Raw genomic sequence first — 25,042 nt, 5'->3', positions numbered from 1 at the left:
GAAGGGTGCAGCAGGTACGTGGGAACCCAGAGCTCCGTGTGGGTGGCAGGGACCCCGCTATTGAGATTGGTGTGCTTCGGCTGGCGTGTGAGGTGCCAGGTCATGTATGGGCCCCCAAGAGTGACTGTGGGGCGCTCAGGCCGCCAGGGTGGGCTTGTGCTGTGCAGGGGTCTACAGGCACCCGCGTCCCTAGGCTGGGCTCACTCCTGCTGGGTGGCTCTGGTCTCGGGGGTTCCCTCGCGACTGACACTTCCTCATGCTGTCCCAGACCTCCCAGGAGACCCCAGGAAGAGTGAGGACCCTGAGGCTCAGCAGGAGCGGCTGTACCAGCAGTGCTGGGCCTAGATGGCCACCAAAGCACAGCTGCAGCGGGCAGGCGAGGGGCTGAGGCAGCAGTGCCAGGGCCTGCGGTGAGCCGGTGCTGAGCTGGAGCTGGACATTTGCCACATGACGTGCACAGTGCTGCCTGGCACCTCCTCCAGCTGACCTGGGCCCTTCCCCACGCTGGGCTCAGGCTGGACCCTGTATGGGTGCCTGAGACCACCTCCCCCCAGCGGACCCTGTGTGGGCGCCCGGGACCACCTCCCCCCAGTGGACCTGTGTGGGCGCCTGAGACCACCTCCCCTCAGTGGACCCTGTATGGGTGCCTGAGACCACCTCCCCTCAGTGGACCCTGTGTGGGCACCCGGGACCACCTCCCCCCAACAGACCCTGTGTGGGTGCCCAGGACCACCTTCCCCCAGCGGACTCTGCCCATCTCATGGGGCCACTCTGTGCTCCCTTGCCTGGCGCTGGCCTGGCGCACCACTCCCTGGCCGAGAGGGGGAGCCGGTTTTCCGGCGGGGCCCTGCGGGCTTCATGCTGCCACTCCTGGGCAGGAGCTGCCCCTTCGTCGCCGCGGGAGAGGCTGATGCAGTGTACAGCAGAGCGGCCACGGGCCAGGCCCTGGACGCCCTCCCTGGGACAGAGGCCACACCGGCCCCCAGCTCTCTGCGTCCCGAGGGGCAGGACTGAGCCCCAGGGCCACAGGAGTTTCTCTTCTGCTGCCTGAGCCTCAGAGACCCCAGCCACAGCCGCTCAGCCGGGGCAGAGACCCCCCCAGCCCACCGGGCACTGTCGGGCCTGACAGAGCCTGGGCCACAGCCAAGGACGGAGCCGGACAGAGATGCCCCAGTGGGACAGTCTTCCTGGGCCAGCGGGGACCCCTGGCCTCCCTGCTCGTGGCCAGCATGGGAGGCCTGCCCCGCCCCGCTCATGCAGCAGAGGCGACTGGACAGCTCCGTTTATTAAAGTTGTGTGACATGGGTGCAGGGGGGCGTGGTCCTTCGGCGAGTCCGCAGCTTTACATGGGGTGCTGGCAGTGGCGCGCTAAGTACACGTGTGACGGGTGCTGCAGGGTGTGAGGAACAGGCAGGTGGGCGGAGGGAAAGCCGCCAAGTGGCCGCCGATCCTGAGTGGCCCTGGGAATGGCCGGGGGTGGGGTACTGGTGTCCAGGGTCAGGGGCTGGGCAAGACCCGGTCCCCAGGACAGGGCCTGCAGCCCCACCTCAGCTCCATTGCCCAAAGGTCACTCTGTGATCTCCCCACACTGGGCGGGGTGAGCTGTGCCTGCATCTCCCCCTCACTGCTCCGGGAGCAGCCCTGAGCCCCAGGCCTGAGGACACCCAGCAGTCCCTGTGTGCGGAGGCCTCGGGCGCTGCCTCACCCCCACTGCTGGTCATCTTCTGGCTGGCTGCCCCATGCTCCCCAGGACCCCTGCTTGGCAGCCATGGCCTAGAAGGAAGTGCATGGCACCTGGGGTGCGACCCGGAGCTTGGGGGCCACCCCTACTCCTCCTGGGCTGTGTCCTGCAGGGCACGGCTGGGGCCTGAAGGGGGCGCCCGCTCGGGTTGCTGCCTGCAGCTGTCTGGCCAAGGCCCAAGGGTGTGGAGCACAGGATACAGCAGGTGGAGCCCCCTCCTGGGGGATGGGGTGTGGGGGTAGCCCTGCTGGGCGGCCACCTGCAGGTTCCCTTCCCCCAGCCGGATGCTGCAGGAAAGAGGTCGATGGCTCTCTCTACAGCACGCTCCTCCGTGGAGGTGGGCAGGGCCGCGGGGCCCCTTCTCCTGCTGCGTTCAGGCTCCTGGGGTGTGATGAGGCTCCGGTCCCTGGGCTGTGATGGCCCTGGGGTCCCGTGGTCCTTGTGCTGTCCACGTGGTCCGTGCAGAGGAAGCTGGGAGGGAGGCACAGAGCCAGCACCCCCCGCCACGCCTGCCTTGCCCACCGTGCCTTGGCCAGGCAGTGGCGTCCCAGGGCAGCAGGGTTAGCCCGACTCCAGCATCCCCCAAGGAACCCCGTCCCTCTCACAGGCTTGCTGTCCTCCAGCCTCCCCCACAGGGTGGGTGGGGGTCCAGGGTAGCCTGGCGGCCCCCTCCCCTTCCTGCCACCTTTCCCTCAGGCCCCCGGGGCGCTGTCTGGGCTCCAGCCCACACCCCTGCTCCCCCAGCTGAGGCTGGGAGTGGAAACCAACTGGCGGAGCCCTCATTAAGGAATTAGCAGGAGCAGTAATTACAGGCTCCTGTCCTGCTCAGTGGTGACAGCCCCAGCCCGCCTCCTGAGCCTCTGAGCCTGCTCCCTCCCCTCGGCTGGATGAGCCTTGGGGTTCCAGCAGTGGCTCCCCCGGGGTCACCTCTAGGGCGGGCACTTGCACCCCATTTCCTTCTGAGAGGAGGCCTTGGCGAGGTGAGGCCGCGGTGAGCTGGCCTGCTAGGCGCATCTGCACAGCATCCGCCAGGCTGGCGGGGGCCTACTCCAGGAGGCCGGTGGGGGCAGGGGCCGGGGCCTTCTCCCAGGCAGAGTCCCTGGTGGCCATGGCCGCCGCCATGGGGGTGGGCACGTAGTTGAAGGGCGGGACGCGCACTGCGTGGCTAGGGGAGCCCCCCACAGCAATACCCAAGCCCTCATGGGCAAAGGGCAAAGGGCGCAGAGGCAGGGCCCTTGGCCGGGACCGGCCCATCCATGTCGCTGCCCAGGAGGGTGGCCTGGGCGCCGGTTGGCGCGGGGGGCTACTCCCTGCTCTCCAGGCTCAGGGACGCGCTGGCGTTGGTCTTGGGCTGTGCCACCTCTTCTGTCCGCACCATGGCGACGCTGGTCTTCTGCAGCGGGGGGCCGGCGGGGCCCTCCTTGGGCGAGGCGCCCCGGAGCGGCAGGGCCGAGGCGGGCAAGGTGCTGCGCAGGATGTGTGCGACGTCCTCGTCCCGGATGCGCCGCCACGTCGTGCCTGGCGCGACCACCCTGGGCAGTGGCCGCGCCTCGCCGTCGCTCCCGTGGCTCTGGGTGGTGTGCGCTGGGGAGGGGGGGTGCTCCCGGGGCCCCGCCATCGGGCCTGCGGGCCACGCTGATGTGGGGCAGGGAGGAGTAGCGCTTGACCGCCACCGGCCGCACGGGGGCGCTCACGGGCAGGCGCGAAGGGCTCTCGCAGCTGGTGCGCTGGGGCGCGCGCGGGCCGGGGCCGGGACCGGACCCTGGTCGGGTCGCCTGCTGCCCGGGGGCCGCCCTCAGCTCGTCGCAGCGCGAAGAGCAGAGGAAGACGGCGGGGAGCGCGGGCCGGCCGCGGCGGGGCGACGCGCCCTGGGAGGTGGAGGCGGAGTCGGACAGCAGCTCCGGGCGCCAGCGACGCAGCAAGCCGGGCGACTCCTTGATGAAGGTCAGTTGGCGCCGGTAGCCCGAGCGGTCCGAGGACTCGCTGCCGCTGGAGCGGGCGGAGGTCACACGCACCAGGCCCAGTCAGCCCCCACGCGCCCCCGCCGCCCCCTCGCGGCCTCTGGGGCTCGGCTCTGGGGCGGGCCTGGTCAGAGGCGGCGGCCCGCGCCTGGCCGGCCTCTGCATGAACGGGATCCGGACGGGCGACTTCTGTGTCTTGTGGTGCTTGGCCAGCAGGGCCCGCTCTGGCGTCTTGGGCACGCGGGGGGCTGCCGGGCCGGGCAGAGACCCTGCAGCTGGGGTGGCGGGGGGCGACTTCCTGGGCAGAGGCTGAGAGGCGGGCGAGGTCTGGGAGGAGCTTGAAGAAGGGGTCTTGGCCAGAGGAGCAGGGTGGGTGGCGCTCCTGGGGGGGGGCGTGGCTCAGCGCCGCCAGTTCCGAGATCTTGCCCGGCCGGTGCAGGCTCCGAGAGCGCTGCTGCCCGGGCGCTGGCGCCTTGCCTGCGGCTGCTGGCTGTGCCAGGCTGGGGGGCTCCGCCGCCTTCCTCAGTGTGGCCCGGGGCCAGGGACAGCTTTGGGCTGGGGCCGGGTGGCCGGGCTGAGCACGTAAATCACTGTCCGCCCCTGGAGAATGGCCGGCACCCCCGCTGCTACCTATTGAACAGCGTGAGGCTTCTCGGGCCACCAGGGGCGCGGGGGCTCGAGCGCTTTTGGCTGAGGCCAGGCTCCCTTTCTCTGGCTGCCGGGCACTGCAATCCCTGCCCCGCCCCGGGCTGGCGCCTGCTCCTGCGATTGGATAGCTGTGGGGAGGGGTCCATGGACAGAGCAGACCCCAGGGACAGGAGCGAGTCGGACTCGGAGGCCGCCTAGCGGGGTGCCGCCGCGGCCGCCTGGTGCAGCCATGTGAGGATGGAATTGGCGCCCTCTTGGATGGCCCGCCACTCGACGCTGTCCAGGTCGGAGGCCCGGTCTGAGCCGGCCGCCTCCTCGCCGAAGTCCCAGGGCGCCTCTGCCGGCCGCTTGTCCTGCCCAGCAGCCCGAGCCTTGCAGCGCTGGAGGCCAGAGGCCGAGGGCCTGTGCCTGGGCATGGCTGAGCCGATGCAGCAGCGCGGGAGTGCCTCCTCGGAGCGCGGGCTAGGGGAGCTGTCGCACCCGCCTCCTCGGTGCAGGGCCTGGGGGACCGTGGGCTCCAGGCCTCCCAGGTGGCTGGCCGGTCGCTCACAGCCTTGAGCGAGGTAGCCGAGGTGCTCAGGGAGTAGCAAGGTAGGGTCTTACCTGCGATCAGCCTGGGCTGGGCCCCGGGGGGTTGGGGCGGCTGGGCCGGAGCGGCTGCCTTGGCTGGGACCCGGGCCTCCTTCCTGCCCCGCTTCAAGGCCTGCGGGATGGGGCGGCCCGGCCAAGGAGGGCGCCTCGTCAGAGTCGTAGAAGCAGTACACGGCCTCCTCGTGGGCGTCGTGAGGCACAGGGACTGCCTCCCCCCTTCCCCGCTGACCCCGGTCCAAGTGGGCACTTGGGAGCTGGCCCAGGGGCAGCTCCAGCCCGGCCGGCTCCTCCCTGTGCCCCGGACCTGCTCCGGGCTCCGGCCGGCGACCCCGGCCTTAAGCCGGTGCCTGGAGACCTGGCTGGCGGGGGCCACGAGGCCGGCGGGCTCCTGCCTGTCCAGCCGGCCCCCTGGGGCTGCTCCCTGGGGGGCCCTTGCAGGGTCTCCTCGCTGAGGGACGCTGCGCTGGAGAAGTTGACAGGCGTGCCTTCGGCCGAGTCGTCCTCCAGGGCCAGGGCGGGCCCCAGCATGTAGACCGGGACGGGCAGCACGCAGCAGCTCCAGCTCCTGGTCCGCGGCCGTGCGTGTGCGGGAGCCCGCGGACGCGGGCCCCTCCTGTCGTCCCACATCCTCTTCTCGCTGGCGGTGCCCGGCGCCACCGCGACCCCCGCCGGCGCTGCGGTCAGCAGCAGCTGCAGCTCCACGTAGTGCTCATGCAGGGTGAGCACACTGAGGCTGGAGGCGCAGGAGAAGTTGTTGTCCGGCTTCTCCACAGTGAAGCTGACGCTGCCGGCGTCCAGCTCGGAGGCAGGTGGCAGCGCTCGCGGCAGTCGGCGATGTCCAGGAAGCGCTTCACGTAGCTCTCCCACTGCAGGCTGAACTGGCTGCTCTCTGGCTGGCCGGGCGGCGCGGCCAGCGGCGCCTTGCTGAGGCTGGGCGGCATGGCCTGCCCGGGGCTGTCAGGCAGCTTGCTGGGGCTCACCTTGCCGCTGCCCAGCCCGCTGCAGGGGTCGCTGGGGGTGGAGCTGGCGATGGACGGGCTCTCAAAGCTGCCCAGGGAGCTCACGGAGCTCCAGCGGCTCAGCACCAGCGGTGTCTCCTGCACACAGCTGGATGGCGTGACATCCTCCAAGGTCAGGCCCCGGCCCGCGCCACGCCTGGTCCAGCTCCGCCTCTTCGGGGCCGGCCTCCTCCAGGCCCTCGAGGGAGGAGTTGCTGTCCAAGTCTCCGGCCTCGCTGGAGCCTGGGCATCCGGTCGAGGACAGCGAGCTGCAGTGGGACAGCGAGATGGGCCCCTCCTGCGCCACCAGCCTCTGCAGCGCCCTGCTGGCCACAGCTGTCCGGGTGGCCCCCAGCTTCTCGGGCACCTGGCTCAGGCCCTCCACCAGCAGCCAGGCCTGCTTCCGAGCCGTGGGGGCTGCCTTGGGGCCGCAGGGGGCCCCCGCGCCTGCCCTGCCCGCGGCCTCCAGCAGCGGCACATGCTGATAGGTGGGCGACAGCTTGATGGTGCGCACGCAGGCGCCGGCGCCGGCGGCGTCCCGGGTGGGCCCCTGGGCCTGGCCGCCCCGCAGGTCGAGGTCGAGTCCAGCGGGCCGCGGCTGCCCGCTCAGGAGCTCCTCGCGGTGCTTGGCCAGCGCGGCCAGCGGGCAGGGCCGCTTGTGCTCCCGCGGTCAGTAGCCGTCACTGGTGCTGCCGCTATTGAGGCTGTCGTTGGAGAGGCTGGCGTGGGCCGCTTTGAGCCAGAGCAGTGGATGTGCCCGGCCCAGGTGCCGGGCCCAGCTCCATCTCCAGCGCCCACTGCTTGCGCACGTAGAGGCTGGGCATGCAGGTGCCGGGGGCACAAGGCCGTGGCGGCTGCCTGGTGCTTGGCGGGCCGGTGGGCCAGCAGGTTGCGCAGAGCAGCGGCGCTGCCCATGGCGATCATCTTGTGCCTGGTGTGCACCAGGTTGCGCAGCATGCCCACGGTGCCCAGGTCCCCCACCAGCTCCTGGTCCCGCGCGCTGCGGGCGGACAGTTTCCAGAGCGTGCCGCACGCGTTGCTCACAATGGTCAGGCTGTGCGAGGTCAGGTGCTGCAGCAGCGTCTGCAGGCAGTTTGTGGTCGCGGAGCACCTGCCTGGGTGGGGGAAGAGGGGGCGGGGTCAGGTGTGGCCGGAACAGGCGGCCCCGCCCAGCTCTCCGGGGTTAGGGCAGCAGTTGTGGGCATTTGGGGGCTGGACCAGCAGGTGGGAGGGATGGTGGTGGTGTGTCTGTGCGTTTCTCAAATAAATTTTAAATTAAAATTCAAAAATAATAATAATAATAATACTTTGCTTATGATATTTGTATCTGCTTATGAAAGGTATGCTTTTAAAAATCATTTCAAATCCTGGTACACTTGCATCATCATCATCAATGTAATGCTGATTTTCCAAAAGAAATTAAAACTATTCTGCATAGGTTTGGGAACAGGTTTCCTTTTTCTTCCTTAGATGTTTGAAATATACCTGTAAGCCTGAAATTTTGATTGTTTAACTTTTTTCTTGGTTGCAGTTTTCAAAATGTGATTTAACGTACTTGGTTTATGTATGAGTTTTTCTATTTTATGTTATATTTGTGTTTTGCGAATTTGATTTTCAAAATATGATAGATTTTGATCCATGTAGTCATAATTTTACTCAGGAATTTCACACATTTCTCTAAGTAGGTTGGTAAAGACTATAGTTCCTACAAAAGAATGATTCTGTTTTAATTCCTAAAATAGGTTATTTTTTTGACTTTTACTTATGTTTCCTTAATCGCTTTTAATAATGAGCAAAGAAAAGACCCAGTCATTTGCCCTCCTTTGTTTCTTGGACATGTCTGACATGTGGAAAAAATGAAGTAATCATTGCTCATTAAGTTGCAAAGAAATGCATGGCTGAACAACAATAAATATTCATGAAATCAGATAACTGTGATGCTGATGTAATGTTCTTATATTGGAAAAAAAGTAATACTGTGTTTTCATGATGCAATCTGATGAGTCTTAAATATTGATAGAAAAATGTACTATGATAAAACTATGCATAGATTTAAATATTTTTATAGAAATACTTATCTTTCAATTCCATGTTTCTAAAATCTTCTCAATGTGCCCTTGTTTATATATGCTAAGCAATCTCCTATGAATCCCTTGTTGTTTTTGTACAACCCAGTATTGAAAGTAAGTCTTGTCTGACTTGTTTTAAGGTTGTACATTATGATTAAAAAGAAATAAAATAGTACATTTGCAGTTGTTAAATTCTGGACTATTTCATTTTCAAAGATTTATGTATTTACTTGAAAGGCAAAGTTACAGACGGTGAGAGAGAGAGAGAGAGATCTTCCATCTGCTGGTTCACTTCCCAAATGGCCACAATAGCTGGAAATGAGCTAATCTGAAGCCAGGATCCAGCAGCTTTTGGGTTTCCCTTGTGGATACAGGGACCAAGTACTTGAGCAATCTTCCACTGCTTTCCCAGGTGCATTAGAGAGAGCTGGATCAGAGGTGGAGCATCTGGGACTCAACCCAGCACTTATATGGGATGCTAGCACCTCAAGAAGCAACTTTACCAACCAGGACACTGTGCTGGCCTCACAATTTCGGCTTTTTAAGACAGAAATTTCGCCAGCGCTGCGGCTCACTAGGCTAATCCTCCGCCTGCAGCGCCAGCACCCCAGGTTCTAGTCCTGGTTGGGGCGCCAGATTCTATCCCGGTTGCTCCTCTTCCAGTCCAGCTCTCTGCTGTGGCCCGGGAGTGCAGTGCAGGATGGCCCAAGTGCTTGGGCCCTGCACCCGCATGGGAGACCAGGAGAAGCACCTGGCTCCTGGCTTTGGATCAGCACAGTGCGCCAGCTGCAGCGCATGGCTGTAGCGGCCATTTGGGGGGTGAACCAAGGAAAAGGAAGACCTTTCTCTCTCTCTCTCACTATCCACTCTGCCTGTCAAAAAAAAAAAAAAACCAAAAAAACAGAAATTTCACTGATTGGCAGCTAAAGATGTTTGTCATCCATTCTCTCAAAGAGACTTGGCACTGTATAGCAATAAGCCCAGAGTACCCAACCTTACTATTTAGATTGCCTGTCTATGCTGAGGTACATGCATTGCCAGCTGTCACTTCTTAGTGAAATTCGATTGTACTTAAAAATAAAGCAAAAGAAATACCAGCACTGTTTACAAACATGAAATTTAAAATAAATACATAAACCTTCAAATGCAACAGTCCATAGTTTCTTATGCTGTAAATTTTCAAAACATCAAAAGCCAAGAATAAAATGAGGAACAATAAGACAAAAATAAAATACTTAGCAATACTGCTAATGACAATAATGTTAACAGTTTAGTTACACACCCTATATCAATTGAGTTCTTTCAAATTGTGACCCAAGCACACAGACCCCCATGACTACCTTAATAAACACTTAAAAATCTGGAATCTTTTGTAGAAAAGTGCTAATCTAACCCAGCCCTCATTTGAAAAGACATTTATCCTAGTAAAAAGGAAAGAAAGCCAAGGCAAAACAGTCAAAATGAAGACAACTCTGATCATTGAGGTTGCAGATAGTGAAGTTTAGAGCTGTTCTCATGGATAATCCACACATACATAATTATCTTTCACTTTCGTTAATTTTCCAAATGAAGGCAAAATGCTGTCAATAAGCTTTTGGAAGGGCATTACAGAGTCTATTAACCAATTTTGCATGGGAGTATAATCTACACATTTCATTTCTCCAAGGTGGGACAGTGAACATATTTCTCTAGCAAAAGGTCTGAATCAGGATGTCTAATACTCCCTAAAAACACCTTAGAAGAAATATTTGCCTAAACTTTATTTTTAATAGTCAAGTAGCATAAAAAAAGAGTACTTTCAATTCATTGCCATTCTCACAGTGTTCTAAACTCTTCACTCTGCCTCTAAAACAAAATTGTATCACAATTATTGTTAATCTCCATAATTACTCAGAATATAAGTCAATGATGCACAGAGATTTGATTAGCCATATTGATAATTTAAAAGAATTGGAAGTAAAATACTAGGTGGGGGGCAGCAGATAGCATGGTAAAAATAGTCTTGGATTGAGGCCGGTGGTGTGGTGGGTAAAGCTAACATCTGTACTATCGGCTTCCCATATGGACACCGGTTTGAGTCCCAGCTGCTCCACTTCTGATCCAGTTCTCTGCTATGGCCTGGGAAACCAGTAGGGGATGGACCAAGTCCCTGAGCCCCTGTACCCGCATGGGGACCAGGAGGAAGCTGCTAGCTCCTGGCTCCTGGCTTCGAATCGGCACAGCTCTACCTATTGTGGCCAATTGTGGAGTGATTGCACCTCTGCTTTTCTCTGCCTGTCCTCTGTGTAATTCTGACTTGAAATAAATAAATAAATCTTTAAAAAATAGTCTTAGATTTGTCCTGTATATAATTCACATTTACCAATAGGCATACAGGCAAACCTCTAAAATAAACCTTAAAACTACACTTGTTTATTTTCTTATATTCAATTTTTTTCTATGCTTTGAATCTTATTTTAAGAACAAATCTTTTGAAGGCATATACTCACTCTATTACTTGTGTGTTTATTATTTATGGTTCTCACCACATTCAGAGTTTTCGGATCTCCCTTTAAGCAGTTCTTTATTGCTTTCTCATCCAAGTTAGCTGGAAACATCACTATAAGCTCCAAACTCAGTTTTTTCCCATTTTTGGAGATGCTACAATGTGTGGAGTTTTGCTTCTAATTCTTCTATTTTTAAAAAAGATTATTTTGACTTTCATTATTTTTGTGGTCTTTGATTTCTTAATTAATTTTTATTGCCAAATTCTATGCCATTATAAAAGATATCCTGCACACTGTTTTTCTTACACATTAGTGTTTGGGTTGCTTTCATATTTGGCTTTCATGAATACCACTGCAGGGAGCCTTTATGGGCATGTGGATTTTGTATCTTTTAGTGGCATGCCTGGAAGAGAAACTGCTGAGTCACTAAATAGACCCATGTAGAACATGCTGTGAAACTGCTGAATTACTGTCCATAGTGGCTGCACTATTTTACTGGAAGTTTATGAAGGCTCCATGCTCTTCATGTCCCTATCAACATTTATCTATGGCTGAATCAGTCATTTTACTGAATATGAATTGATGCCTTCCTGAAGAGTTGATTGCATTTCCGACAACTAATAGTCATGGAGTGACACTGGTCTGGGGAGATTTCAGCTCGCGCAGGTTTTCTGCACTTTTCTCAGTGTCACCGAGTTGTTTTCTCAACAAAGGACACCTCTGGGGCTCCCAATCCCCAAAGCAGAGCCCGGGAAGCTATTTTGCAAAAAACTCTCCTGGCCCTGGCAACAAGCCAAGGCACAGCAGGAGGGGGACACAGTTCTCCTGTGGCAGGCTGGGGGAGGGGCAGGAGGCAGCAGGAGCCGCCCCACACCATTGCCATGGCTGAGTGTGGCGGAGTGCTTGCCACCCTGAACTGCTCTGCCCATCAGCTGGCGCCCCACACCCCCTGGGAGCTGGGATGCTCAGTCCAGTGGACAGATGAGGAAACCGAGACAGGCGCCTGCCCTCCTGGCTGCCACCTGGATGGCCCTGTGGTTTTGGCCATCATGGCTCAAACTCAGTCTCCCCCACCAGGTTCCTCTCCTGGGACCCCCACCTCCACCACCATCCAACCACGTCATGACTGGGCGCTGAGGCAGCTGGCGTTGAGTGAAAGGAGACAAGACAATGCCGGCTTTGAGGATGGCAGAGCTCGGTAAAATGATGTGACTGCAATAAAGCAGGGAGAGAAGGGGAGGGCTCGGAAAAGGTGGGACCAGCTGGGACTCTGGATGGGCAGGCGAGGGAGGGAACCTGTGGCTGCAGGTGCCGGAGCAGCGTGTGCAAAGGCCCTGGGGCGGAAGCATCTCTGTAGTGCTCATGGCTCAGCTAGGAGGCCAGCAGGCCGGAGCAAGATGAACCAAGGTGAGTGGCAGAAGGCAATGTGACAGTGATGGTGGTGATGAGGTCAGGGGGGCCTCGGGGGTTTTGGCAGCCATTGATGGGGGTGGGGGCAGAGAGGGACATGTGCTGATCTCTGTCTTAAGGGAGCCCTTCCAGTGGCTGCATGGGGCTTGAGTGGCAGCTGGGAGCCTGGCAGGGGGCTCTTGTCACCCGGGAGCAAGAGGAAGGTGCACCCCAGCTGTGGGGGTCTGGAAGGGGGCCCGGAAGAGGAGTGGTGGGTGGGCCTGGGCGGCCCAGGTAGGAACCATGTCACCACCCACCGCTCGCTCCTGAGTCCTGAGCCACACTGCTCTGCCTCCTGTGACTCTCAGGCTCACCCCTCCCTCTGTCCCCTGCCGCTCTGCTGACCTTCGACCTTCCACTGTCACTGGCCTGCTGCATGGCCTCCCCTCCCTGCCCACCCACCCTGCCACCTCCTGTGCAGCCCCCTCCCCACCAGCCCTATGACTCCTTGTCCCCCACCGGTTGGTGTTCATAGCTGGGTGGCTACAACAGAGCACCCCCAGCCTCACCTGATGCTGCTGTGGGGGCCTGAGTGCTACCATCCTGGGGGAAATCGGGGGTGCCCCCCCACAGAAGGGGGAGTGAGGCTGGCCCACCAGCACCCCCATAGCACCTGGTCCGGGTAATCTCCATGTACCCAGCCTCACTCAGAAGGGCCGTGGCGGGAAGGCATGGGTGCAGGGATGGGCCTTGGAGGACGCTCACGGCTCAGTGACATCAGCACTCTGCAGTGACCTAGGGCAAGTCCCCTCACCACCCTCTACAGCCTTGCTGGGCCCCCTCTGCCAGTAGGGATTGGTAAGCCCTATTTTTGCAAGGCCTGGGAAGGCCGTGGGGGTGTGGGTTTGCAGTGACCTGGGACAGTGTCTCGACAGACCTCCATCCCTTAAAGCAACAGACACAGCTGGGAGTGACAGACGGGGCTGCCGCCCCAGCTCAGGCACTTCTCAGCCGAGCAACCTACAGGGAGCCCCTCCTCCAGTCACTACAGAACGGAGCCCACCTCTTCCCAAGGCAGCAGCACGTGCACCCAGCGCACAGTAGGTGCTCAGTAGTGGTGCTGGAGTGCATGGACCTCACCCTGCAGGCAGCTGGACCAGGTGCCCGCACAGCCCCTGCTCCCAGCTGGGGCAGCTATGGGCCCAAGGGGGTGTTTCTGTCTCCCACCCGTGATGGGCTCGGCAGAGCAGCAGTGAGGGCCCCAGCATGCAGACAAAGAGCTGTTGTTGCTGCAGATCTAAAATCGCCATCTCTGATTGCTGCTGAGCAAGCCGGCCGCAGCCGCCCGCTTCCCCATCCAGTTGGGTCTATTTCAAGAACGCGCTGATTAGTGCTGATTGCGCCGTGATTATGGGGAGTGCACCACCCAGCCCCCTCCCAGGCTCTGTGGGGAGCTGCTCCCCCTCCGAGGCCCTGGCTGTCACCCAGGGGCCGCTGACCCAGGGCTGGGATCCGCATTCCTCCGCCAGCCCCCGCAGGTCACTTCCCCCTCCCAGGCCTCTCCTCCTCTGCTAAAGCCTTGCAGTCTCAGGGAGGCAGAAACAGCGCAGTGCCCAGGCTCCGGGTCACCGTGACCAGTCGTCGGCTGGAGGAACACTGTACACGTGTGTGTGCACACATGTAAACATGTGTGTATGCACAGTGCATGCCTCTGGCTGCACTTGAGGCTGCCCTCGGCAGGTGCATGGGAGCCTCCATAGCCAGGGCTTCCCCTCCCTCGGCCACAGCGCTGGCCTTGAGCGCTGGCTCACATGCAGGTCCCACCACCGTGTTGTAGGTGTGGCTTTTCACCTGTTGGGGCAGTGTGGTGTGACCGGCCCAGCACCCCCGACAGGGGTGGGAGGACCTGAGGAGAGGTCAGTGTGTGGCCACCACCCCGCAGCCCACTTGGCGCTCCCTGGGAAGAGAGACAGCCTGTTGGCAGCCATGCTGTGGATCCTCCTGTGCTTGCCTTGGTGACCCCTTGGGGCCCTGCATCTGCTCTGTGAAATGGGGGCGGCTCAGGGCGCCCCAGTGCCCTGGTGGAGGGACTCGGGATAACTGGGAGGCACGTGCTTCTGGACTTGATGCACAGAGGTCAGAATCAGCAGTCCTGTGGGGGCACAGTCACTAGGTGACAGGGGTCAGTGGTTCTCCTTGGGGAAAGCCCCCTCCCCCCGCTTGCCCCCCAAGCCATAAACCCAGCCATCAGTCAGTCCTGCCCCAGGCTCCCCACTCACCTAGCTGCTGCCATCCGACCTGTTTGCTGTACACTGGAGCCCCTTATTGGCACACCCCCACCCCCGCAGCCTGAGCCCCCCATCAGCCATGCCTGGACCACAGCAGGAGCCTCCTCACTTCTGCACAGCAGACAGAAAAATCTCAAAGTGCAAACAGAACACAGCCTCCCCTGCTCCCAGCCAAAACATCCAGGTGAAGCCTTGCACCTGTGGCCCACGAGACTCCGGCTCTCTCCCCTGCCCCTGTCCAGCCTCGCTGTATGCCACCAACTCCATCTCATGGCCCCTGCCAGAGGGCAGGTCCCTCCCCCTGCCCCCATTGCTAGGCAACAGCTGCTCACTTCTGAGGTAGGAGCCAGGGCTGAGCAGCAGAGGCTGCAGCAGCTGGCTCCATTCCTCCAAGATATGTTGTGGAAGCTGCTCCGGAGTCACTAGGGAATTGCAGCCTCCAAGAGCGGGTCTGTCCAAGGTCACTGAGATGCAAGTTAACACAGCCCGGTGCCGCAGTACCAGAGCTGACAGGACCCTCAGAAAGCCGGCAGGCACCCAGCTCACAGGCTGTTTCCTGAATTCCTGAGCCCAGGGCAGACATGGATAAGTGATGACCGTGCACTCCACCAAGCCCAGGGCAGACATGGCTAAGTGATGACCTTGGTTACACTCACTAGGCAAGAAGAGAAACTTTGATTTCAGATAAGGAGTAGGCTCTCATTTGTGCTAGAGAAATATTTCATTACCTTTTTTAAAGATTATTTATTTATTTGAGATAGTCACACACAGAGAGAAGGAGAGGGAGAGAGAGAGAGAGAGAGAGAGTCAGTCTTCTATCTGCTGGTTCACTCCCTAATTGGCCACAACAGCCAGAGCTGCGCTGATCCGAAGCCAGGAGCCAGGAGTTTCTTCCAGGTCTCCCACGTGGGTGCAGGGGCCCAAGCACTTGGGCCATCTTCTACTGCTTTTGCAGGCCATAGCAGAGAGTTGGATTGGAAGTGGAGCAGCCAGGACTAGAACCGGCGCCCAAATGGGATGCCGGCACTGCAGGTGGCTGCTTTACCAACTCCACCACGGCTCTGGCCCCTCATTACTTGTTAATGGATCATTAAAAACACTTGCAAGTTGTCTCACTGTGTAATTTGAGAAAATGATAAAGTGTCTAGCTTATATGACACTATATAGGATGTGCAAGATCAAAATCACAGAGCTAGAGAAATTATGCTTTTCTATTTTATGTTCATAACATAAGGCAGTGTTCTGGACTTCAGGCTCTGAAAGAGAAAGAGCTAATAAGAGTCTTCACTGCAGCACGCAAATAAGCTGTCCTGAGGGGTGGCGAGGTGAGGAATGTTGGCAATTTGGCCGATTTTATTTCTTTTCTTGATGGCAGGATTGGATCATTGGGAGGCACTGTGTGAAGGAAAACATTGTAACTGCAAATCATGTATTTTTGAGAAACAGTGAAAAAAGAAAACCATTCAAATCATCATAGTTGCTATATCAACTTCTCTGTGCTATGGAACTCCAAAGTGTAATGACTGGGCCAAGTGAGCACAATGAATTAAGAAAAAGAAAAAAAAGCAAAAGAGGCCACACAAACAAGAGAAACACAATTTCCAGTGCTTCCTTGGTTATATGTAATCCATGCAGCATACATGTAATAAATGATTCTCTGGGTTTTTAAAGCCATATTTAAAATTACAGTAAATTCAATATGCCCAGAGATAATTATTCTTCCATAATGAATAATAATTGTTGTGTGCTGGTCTTACAGAGCCACTTTTCTTTAAAGAACTGATAATCTCTGTATTTCTATTATGCTTGTGTGTTTCTATTTGTGATTTTGTGTTTATCCTACTTTTTAAAAAAAGATTTATTTATTATTTGAAAGGCAGAGTTTTAGAGAGAGAGAGAGAGAGAGGTCTTCTATCCACTGGTTCACTCTCCAAATGGCCACAGTGGCAGGAGCAGGGCCAATCTGAAGCCAGGAGCATCTTCTGGGTCTCCCACACAGGTGCAGGGGCCCAAGGATGTGAGCCATCTTCCCCTGCTCTCCCAGTTCATTAGCAGAGAGCTGGATTGGAAGTGGAGCAGCCAGGACTCGAACTGGTGCCCACATGGGATGCTGGCACTATAGGTGGCAGCTTTACCTACTATGCCACAGTGCCGGTCCCTATCCTGTGGTTTTAAAAATGAAATGATAGGGCCGGTGCCATGGTGCACTAGGTTAATCCTCTGCTTGAGGCATTGGAATCCCATATCGGTGCTGGTTCTAGTCCCGGCTGCTCCTCTTCCAGTCCAGCTTTCTGCTATGGCCTGGGAAAGCTGTAGAAGATGGCCCAGGTTCTTGGGCCCCTGCACTCGTGTGGGAGACCAGGGAGAAGCACCTGGCTCCTGGCTTCAGATCGGAGCAGCTCCAGCTGTAGCGGCCATTTGGGGAATGAACCAACGGAAGGAAGACCTTTCTCTTTCTCTCTCTCACTGTTTGTAATTCTACCTGTCAAATAAATAAATAAAAATCTTAAAAAAATGAAATGATGACATATGCCTGTTGATGCCATTCAAGTGTATCTGTGAGTCTAGAGAAAGCACCAGTGAATGTCAGCTGGGCCATTCACTCACTACCTGTGTTGCCTTGGTCGGGTTACCTAAGTCCTTGGGCTTCCATGTCCTCATCTGTGAAATATGAAGATGACAATTACAGCCATTGGGAAACATATTCTGTAATTTATATAACACTGTGATTTTTAGAATGTCTCTGGATTCTGTGGAATTTTTTGCATCAAGGCGTACAGTGGAGCAGGCATTTAACCAACAGGGAAGATGCCCATGTCTCATTTTGGCCTGCTTGATTTTGAAGCCCAGCTTTGGCTTCTGGTTCTGGGTTCTTGCTAATGTGCACCCTGGGAGGCGGCAATCCTGCTCTGGTTCCTGCCACCCACAGGGAGACCTGGATTGGGTTCCTGTCTCCTGACTTTGGCCATACCCAGTGCTCAGCCATTGTGGACATTTGGAAGAGTAAATTAGCAAATGGGAGCTCTCTTTGTCTCTCAAATTAAAAAAAAAGTACAGTAGTAAAAACCTGCCCCCTCCCCATCCCTAGCCTTAGCTTCCTTTGTAAGCATCCTTCTTCTCTCTCAGTGCTGTATGCACTGTTGGAGTCCGAAAAAGCCCACCGCCCGAGGAGCGACTCCAAGAGACTTTTCTCTCCTGCAACCAGCAAGGGGAAGCTTTATTGATTATCCAGCATGCTGGGGCTGTCTGATCATACAAGAGCAGAGCAGCCCCGAATAACCAAAGGTTAGGGTTTATAAAGGCAAAAACCACAAAACCGGGAAGGGGGGAATACACGGTTGCTATGCACGGTTGCTATACACAGTTGCTAAGATCAAAAGAGAGTACATAAAATCAAAAGAGAGTATATGGTTACTGGGGTCAACATAACCTAAAACCTAAGTGAAATTAATATTCATTATAATCTTCACAATACCAGTTACAATCTTACAATTAGCAATTAGGACTTGACATTAATGTAAGACACAGACAAATCACATTTTCATTATTACCCAGGTAACCCAGGTGCAACCTTTCTACTTTTAAACTTGAGCAATCATGCTAGGGGGTTTTTGTGCTCTGCCAAGGGTGATGTAGTGCACTGCTATTGTCTGACTATTTGAGATCATAGTTTCAGACTAGAGTCTCACGGTGGGGGGGTGCTTTCTCAGAATGGAGTCTCAAGTGCTCCAAAATGGAGTCCCTACTGTCAAGGTGCTGCTTCACTCTGTCTTATTTTCACAGCTGTACCAGGAAGGTTTAAACCTGTAAGCTTAAGCTTAACTTTTTACACCCGCACACATACAATTTTAACTCTTCAGGACCAATAAGGGGTCTGAAGGAGGAGAAACTTTGACCCTGCCACTCACCCAGGAGCAATCTGTGCTGCACCTGTCCATGTGCACGGATCCTTAAAAAAATGTCTTTCTTTTTTTTAAGATTTATTTTATTTATTTGAAAGACAGAGTTACAGAGAGAGGTAGAGACAGAGAGGTTGGTCTTCCATCCGCTGGTTCACTCCCCAGATGGCCACAATGGCCAGAGCTGCACCAATCTGAAGCCAGGAGCCAGGAGCTTCTTCCGGGTCTCCCAAGTGGGTGCAGAGGCCCAACGACTGGGGCAATCTTCTACTGCTATCCCAAGCCATAGCAGAGAGCTGGATTGGAAGAGGAGCATCCAGGACTGGAATCGGTGCCCATGTGGGATGCCGGTGCTTCAGGCCAGGGTGTTAACCCGCTGTGCCACAGCGCCGGCCCCGAAAAAATGTCTTTCTTCATAAGTGATCTTCATGCTAACAGCTTGAAATGAATCTGATGTAAACAGCTTGTTGGATCACCAGAGCTGCAGCTTGGTCTGCAGATACAGTATTTACTGATGGTTTTGCAAACTGTTTTCACTGCTGAGGGTCTACATTCATGGCCTGCGTGGCCCAAGTGGGTCTTCATGCAGTGAGTTTACCCTCAGCTGTGACCACCTTGTAAGAGGGTGCAGCTCAGTCAAAGGCCTAAATGTTTGCTTGGAAGGTTAAATCTGATTTGCTCCTTGGATTTATTTGCAGGAAAATTGGCCTTTACATACATCTATACTGGGACCGGTGCTGTGGCGTAGTGGGTAAAGCCACTGCCTGCAGAGACAGCATACCATATGAGCACCGGTTCGAGACCCGGCTGCTCCACTTCTGATCCAGCTCTCTGTTACGGCCTGGGAAAGCAGTAGAAGATGGCCCAAGTACTTGGGCTCCCATGTGGGAGACTGGGCTTCAGATCAGCACAGCTCCGGCCATTGCAGCCATCTAGAGACTGAACTAGCAGATGGAGGACCCCTCTCTCTCTCTGCCTCTGCCTTTCTGTGACTCTGCCTTTCAAATAAATAAATAAATCTTTAAAACAAAATGAGCATCATACTTGGGCAAGTGTTGTGCTACAGCATGTGAAGCTGCTGCCTGTGATGCTGGCATCCCGCATGGGTGCTGGCTTGAGTCCTGGCTGCTCTACCTCCAAGCCAGACCCCCTGTATTCTGCCTGGGAAAGCAGTGGAAGATTTTCCAAGTGCTTGGGCCCCGGCTACCCATGTGGAAAACCTGGATGAAGCTTCTGACTTTGGCCTGGTCCAGCCCCAGCCATTTCCCAGTAGGAAATGAACTAGTGCCTGGAAGATCTCTCTCTCTCTCTCTCTCTCTCTCTCTCTCTCTCTCTCTCCTTTTCAAATAAATAAATCTTAAAAAAAATCTCTGCATGGCACCATCATACTTTTTCTTAGTTATTTTTAATCTTCAATATTATGACTTCATAGACATTTTTCCCTCCATCTACTTGTAAGAAACATTTACAGGGAAATATCATGTGTTCCTTTTTGAATTCAAAGAGCAATTTTGCTATAGGTATCAAGTGGATGAAATATGAACTCCTGAGATTTATGACTAGAAGCAAGGTGTCTCAGAAAAATTTCTAATAAAGACATTTTAAATGGAAATTCATAATTCATTGTCCTAGGAAGACAGTGTTATTTCAATTTTAGATCATTGTGTTCTGGGTATTGAAATATTCTAGATGGGCTTCCAGGCACTCACTATAGGTTTTTATCTCTATCCATTCTTTTGAAAAATTCATTTTATCTAAGAGAGAGAGAGAGAGAGAGAGAGAGAGAGAGAGAGAATCTCCCCTTTGTGGCTCCCTCTCCAAATGCCTGCAATGGTTGCAATGGCCAGGGTTGGGTCAGGCTAAAACCAGGAGCTGGGAATTCAATTCAGGTCTCCATGTCAGTAGCAGGGACCCAAGTACTGAAACCATGAACTGCTGTTCCCAGGGTGCATGTTAGCAGAAAATTGGCATTTGGAGTAAATTGGAGAGTCAAATGAGATCCTCTGATAAGAGTCCCCAGCAGTCTTAACTGCTGAACCAAGTGCTTACCTCCCTCTATGCTCTCCAATATTGTTTTCAAATGCCAGCAGTGGCCCACTTCTTCAAACTAGTACCTCTATAATGTGAGCCTCCATGCCTCTTAGATGAAGGGGCATCTGGTTTACCGAGTAGCCATTAGATGCTAGGTCTTCTTTAATCCGCGTAGTAATATCACCAGCAGGGTAATTATTGTCCTCATTATATGTGTGATACTTTCAAAGAACAAATTGATGATTTCACCTGACTTCTTTATTGCTTTTATAGTCTCTATTTCATTTATTTCAGCTCTAGTCTTCATATTTGCTTCTTCCTGTTGGCATTGGTTTAGCTTTTTCTTCTTATTTGTTTTCTCTCTCTCTTTTTTCTAATTTTTTAAGTTGTAAAGTTAGGTTGTTGATTTGAGAACTTTATTATTTTTTAAAGTGTTTTTACCTTTAACTTTCTCCTTTAGTGTTGCTTGTGCTATTCCCGCATGTTTTGGTATGTTTTGTTTTTATTCTATTCATTTCCCAGTATTTTCTCATTTCCTTTGTGATTTTTTCCTTGACACACTGGTTTGTTTCAGAAGTGCATATGATCTTCACAATTTTGTGGATTTCTCTGTTTCCCTACCGTTATTGATTTCTAACTTCATCTTATTGTGGGGGAAAAATTGCTTTGTATGATATCTATCTATTTAAATTGATTGAGACTTAATTTGTGACCTGACATTTGACATATCCTGGAAAATGTCCCTTGTGTACTTTTTTTTTAAAAAAAGATTAATTTTATTTATTTGAAAGAGATACAGAGAGGGAGAGAGAGACAGAGAGACAAAGAGAGTTAGTCTTCTATCTGCTGGTTCTGCTGGTTCACTCCCCAAATGGCTACAACATCCAGAGCTGGACCAATCTGAAGCCAGGAGCCAGGAGCTTCCACTGGGTCTCCCACATTGGTGCAGGAGCCCAAGCACTTGGGCCATGCTCTGGTGCTTTCCAAGGTACACTAGCAGGAAACTGGATTGGATAGCAGCCTGGGCTTGAACCGGCTCCCATATGGGATGCTGGCACTGCAGGCTGGGGTTTTAAGCTGCTGCGCTACAGTGCTGGCTCCCCCTGGTGTACTCAAGAAGAATGTTGTGTTGTTCTTGGGTCAAGTGTTCCACATGTGTCTGCCATTTCAAGTTGATTTAAGTCTTCTATTTCCTTACTTATCTTCTGTATGGTTATTTTATTCACTATTTACAATATAATATTGAAATGTCCAACTATATTCATATACTTTGATGGTATTGTTAAAAATGTGTTAATAACTGTTATATCTTTTTGCTATAGTGAATATTTTATTAATTTTTAATGTCCTTTGTTGCTTGTAAATTTTTTAGATTTAAATTCTAGCTTGTCTGATATGCTCCTCTTTTTTAATTTATTTTTAATTTTTTTTATTTTTGACAGGCAGAGTGGACAGTGAGAGAGAGACAGAGAGTAAGGTCTTCCTATTTGCCATTGGTTCACCCTCCAATGGCCGCAGCACCGCAATGGCTGCCGCGACCGGAGTGCTGCGGCCGGTGCATCGCACTGATCCGAAGGCAGGAGCCAGGTGCTTTTCCTGGTCTCCCATGCAGGTGCAGGGCCCAAGGACTTGGGCCATCCTCCACTGCACTCCGGGGCCACAGCAGAGAGCTGGCCTGGAAGAGGGGCAACCAGGACAGAATCCGGTGCCCTGACCAGGACTAGAACCCGGTGTGCCGGTGCCGCAAGGTGGAGGATTAGCCTAGTAAGCCATGGTGCCAGCCCTTCTTGTCTGATATGAATACAGCCATCCACACTCTCTTTTGGTTGCTATTTATATGGAAGTTCTTTTTCCTGCTTTGTTCTTGAAATCTCTTGTGTCTTTCTATCTAAAGTTAGTCTCCAGTGGGTAGTGTGTAGGGGGATCATATTTTTTTATTTATTTTTTCAATCTCTGTCATTTAACTAGATCAAGCAAACACATATGGAGGAATATGAGAGAACATGTGGTACTTGTCTTTCTGGGTCAGGCTTATTTCACTCTACATAGTGTCTTCCAGTCGCATCCATTTTGATGCCAATGGCAGAATTTCATTCTGTTTTCTGGCTGAATAATATTCCACCGTCATATGTACACTTTCTTTATCCATTCATCTGGTGATGTGTTCCTTGTTGATTCCATATTTTGCCTATTGTGAATAGTGCTGCTATAAACACAATGGTGCAGATATCTCTTTGATACAACATGTTCACATTTTCGGGTATATACCTTGTAGCCAAGTGCTGGATCATATGGCAAGTCTATTTCTAGCTTTTAGAGAAATCTCCGTGTTGTTTTCCACAGTGCCTGCACTAATTTATATTCCCACCAGTAGTGTATGAGTTCCCCCTTCTCCACATCCTCACAATCCTTTGTCTCTATGTCTCTTGGATAATAGCCATACTGACAGAGATTAGGTATATCTTGCAGTTTGCATTTGCATTTCCCTAAAAGCTAGTGATGTTGAATTTTTTTTTCAAATATTTGTTGGCCAATTGTATTTCTTCTTTTGAGAACTCTGTACTGAAGTCTCTTGCCCATTTCTCAACTGAATTATTACTTTTTTGTTGTTGCTGCTGTTTCTGAATTTTTTGAGCTGCTGATATATTCTAGATATTAATCTTTTGTCTGATAGGTAACTTGCAAATATTTTTCCCATTCTATTGGATGTCTTTTCACGCTACTCATTGTTTACTTTTCTATGCAGAAGCTTCTGAGTTTGATATAATCCCTTTTTTTCTATGTTTTCTTCTGTTTTTTCATTTTTTGTTTTTGCCTGTGCTTTGGGAGTCTTATACAAGAAGTCATAATCTACATCAATGTCTTGTAGCACTTTCAACTGCATTTTCTTCCAGCAATTTCATAGGCTCAGGTCTTAAATGTAGGTCTTTGATTCATCTTGAGTTGATTTTTGTATACAATGAGAAATACGGATCTAATTTAATTCTTCCACATATATACATTCAGTTTTGCCAGCACAATTTTTTGAAGAGATCATCTTTTTTCCAGTGTATAGTCTGGCCACTTTTATCAAAAATCATTTGGTCATATATACCTAGATTAATTGTTGGGCTCTTTATTCTGTTCCATTGATTTATGTGTCACTTTTTATGCCAGTACCAAGATGCTTTAATTACTATATCATACTGATTGAGGAAAAGCTGAAGGCATTTCCCCTCAGATTTGGAACAAGACAAGAATGTTCATTTTCACAACTCTTTTTCAGTATAGTACTGGAAGTATTAGCAAGAGCAGTTATGGAGGAGAAAGAAATAAAGGACATCAAAATGGAAAGGAAGAAATAAAAACATTCAAGTTTACAGATTTCCTGACGTTGTACATGGCAAAAACCTAAACATTCCACCAAAAAGCTGCTAGAACTGATAAACCAGTCCAGAAAGTTGTAGATTACAAAATAAATATACAAAAATCAGTAGCATTTTTATATACTAATGATGAACTCAAAGAAAGAGAAATCATGAACAAATCCCTTTCACTATAGCCACACACAAAAAATCAAATACTTAGGAATAAATTTAATCAAAGAAGGTGAAAATCTCTACAACTGTTAAAAACATTGATGAGGGGCACCGGATTCTGTCCCGATTGACCCTCTTCCAGGCCAGCTCTCTGCTGTGGCCCGGGAGTGCAGTGGAGGATGGCCCAAGTCCTTGGGCCCTGCACCCGCATGGGAGACCAGGAGAAGCACCTGGCTCCTGCCATCAGATCAGCGCGGTGTGCCGGCCGTGGTGTGCCGGCCGCAGCGGCCATTGGAGGGTGAATCAATGGCAAAGGAAGACCTTTCTCTCTGTCTCTCTCTCTCTCACTATCCACTCTGCCTGTCAAAAAACACATTGATGAAATAAATCATCAAGGACACAAAAAATGGAATGCTACTCTTTGCTCATGAATTAGGAGACTCAATATCATTAAAATATCTATCCTACCTAAAGGAATCTGCAGATTCCATGCAATCTCTATCAAAGTACCACTGAAATTCTTTACAGAATCAGAATAAAAAATCCTAAAATTCATTTGGAGTCGCAAAAGACTCAGAATAGCCCAAGCAATCATGAGAAAAAAATATCAAACTGGTAGCATCACAATACAAAAAGCACATGTTTATACATTAGGTGCCTAAAAATGTAAATTAATAATTCTTCTAAATTTAGTAGTCTCTTAAATTATGTAGAAAACAAAAGATGGAGTTGTGAACCATTGTTATAATAGCATTAGCTTTGATAAGTGCCATCTATGTGCCTTTCCTGAGATCTTCATTTCTTACCCTATGGGACTCCCTTTAGAATTTTTTTTTTTTTTTGACAGGCAGAGTGGACAGTGAGAGAGACAGAGAGAAAGGTCTTCCTTTTGCCGTTGGTTCACCCTCCAGTGGCCGCCGCAGCTGGCGTGCTGCGGCCGATGCACTGTGCTGATCCGATGGCAGGAGCCAGGTGCCTATCCTGGTCTCCCATGGGGTGCAGGGCCCAAGCACTTGGGCCATCCTCCACTGCACTCCCGGGCCACAGCAGAGAGCTGGCATGGAAGAGGGGCAACCGGGACAGAATCTGGCGTCCCGACCGGGACTAGAACCCGATATGCTGGTGCCGCAGGCAGAGGATTAGCCTAGTGAGCCACGGCGCCAGCCTGTTTATTGATATTGGTATTTTTGTTCACATATCATTTGCTTGATTTTCTCTGCATATTCCTTTAGTTCTCAGAATATCTTTAAGACAGTTATTTAAAAGTCTTTGTCTAGTATGTCTGGCACTAGATCTTTTTTAGGGTCTGTTTCTATTTGCTTTATGTATGTGTGTGTACATGTGTGTGTAAATTGCTGTTATAAATATATATATATAAATTATTATATATATTTTGTTTTTATATTAATACTATATATCTATG

At 52.6% G+C, this 25,042-nt stretch overlaps 1 protein-coding gene and 1 pseudogene across 2 annotated transcripts in view; one reads left to right on the top strand and one right to left on the bottom strand.

The window, feature by feature from the left end:
• Nucleotides 1-25,042, top strand: part of LOC100355262 (L-lactate dehydrogenase A chain) — a 591,718-nt gene that overhangs the window by 377,897 nt on the left and 188,779 nt on the right. The window lies entirely within an intron of this gene.
• Nucleotides 1,184-13,193, bottom strand: LOC138847860 (adenomatous polyposis coli protein 2-like; annotated as a pseudogene).

The sequence above is a fragment of the Oryctolagus cuniculus genome (assembly GCF_964237555.1).
Source record: "Oryctolagus cuniculus chromosome 17 unlocalized genomic scaffold, mOryCun1.1 SUPER_17_unloc_1, whole genome shotgun sequence".
Classification (NCBI taxonomy): Eukaryota; Metazoa; Chordata; class Mammalia; order Lagomorpha; family Leporidae; genus Oryctolagus; species Oryctolagus cuniculus.
This window is presented reverse-complemented; position numbering and strand designations above follow the sequence as displayed.